At 38.9% G+C, this 1268-nt stretch overlaps 1 non-coding gene and 1 pseudogene across 1 annotated transcript; one reads left to right on the top strand and one right to left on the bottom strand.

Moving 5' to 3' along the window:
• Positions 1–1268, top strand: part of LOC115872367 — a 102025-nt pseudogene that overhangs the window by 38010 nt on the left and 62747 nt on the right.
• Positions 122–228, bottom strand: LOC115872409. Its single transcript, XR_004047815.1, has one exon. It is a non-coding gene; the product is annotated as a U6 spliceosomal RNA (small nuclear RNA).

Below are 1268 nucleotides of genomic sequence, written 5' to 3'. Positions count from 1 at the left end.
CAGAGAGATGGAAATACCACCTTCATAAGGGTATAGACCAAGATGGGGGATACACCAAAAAACAATAGCTTCACATTTTGAAATTTTTGTTTAATAGAGGTTTTTTCTTTCTTTCAATTAAAAAAATATGGAACGCTTCAGGAATTTGTGTGTCATCCTTGTGCAGGGGCCATGGTAATCTTCTATGAATTGTTCCAATTTTAGTATATGTGCTGCTGAAGCAAGCACTAATAATGGTGTTTATTAATTTGTTGCAATACTTTTTAACTTACCCTCATACTTTAGTACTGACAATGTGTTATTACTGTGACAAGAGGGAAAAATAAAACTTTGTAGATATACCCATCCCATATCCCAGGTATTTTTTAATCTAAATGTTTTTTTGCTGTAGAATTGTCTTTTTTGTATAGTAAATGATTTTCTTCCTTATGTTCTACTTAAGATATAAAGAGCATCTCAGTACATGCTAATTTAGAGTTGCCAGATTAATTTTTCATCCCAATAGCCTGACTATAGTTCTGATCTCTTATGCTTGACTTCTCTCAGTCATTGATTTTCCAACCACTGACATCCTATGTACATGGACATATGTACATATCTACACATGGATTACATCCCCATTCAGTTCTTATTTTCAATACAGAGTGTAACTGTTAATCACATCGCTCACTACCGCCTGCCTTCATTTTTATGGTCCCCAAAGGAACCCGAGTGGCACAGTGATTAAGCACTCGGCTGACAATGGAGAAGTTTCTGGCTCAAACCCACCCGCCCCTCTGTGGGAGAACAATGCAGCAGTCTGTGTCTTCAAAGATTACAGCCTCGGGAACCCTGTGGGCCAGTTCTACTCCATTATATAGGTTGCTACCTGTCAGAGTTGATTCAACAGCAATGGGCTTGGTACGTTGGATCTCACTTTTCCCTTAGAGCATTAGCATTAGTCCCCTGCTTCAGGACTGAGATGGGGAGCTCGCCTTCTAGCCCCACGTCTATCACTAACACAGACATCTGAGGTAAGTCACATTCTTCTTGAGACTTATTTTCTTTGTGTGTGTGTGTGTGTGTGTGTACGCTTCCACACTGGTATAAATCCTCTGTAAAGATGACGGTCTTGGAAAGCTGGTGAGATAGTTCTTCACTGTCCTGGAGGATCCCTGTGAGTCAAAATCAGTTTGATGGCAACTCACTAGAACAACAACAAAAATAGAGGTTTAAATAAATGCATGTACATATGTAAATATATTTATATATGAGGATGGGGAAACAGA

Source organism: Echinops telfairi, unplaced genomic scaffold (assembly GCF_000313985.2).
Source record: "Echinops telfairi isolate 266 unplaced genomic scaffold, ASM31398v2 ScPeMD7_7424;HRSCAF=8462, whole genome shotgun sequence".
NCBI lineage: Eukaryota > Metazoa > Chordata > Mammalia > Afrosoricida > Tenrecidae > Echinops > Echinops telfairi.
Note: the sequence above shows the minus strand (reverse complement) of the source record. Positions and strands in the feature narration are given on the sequence as shown.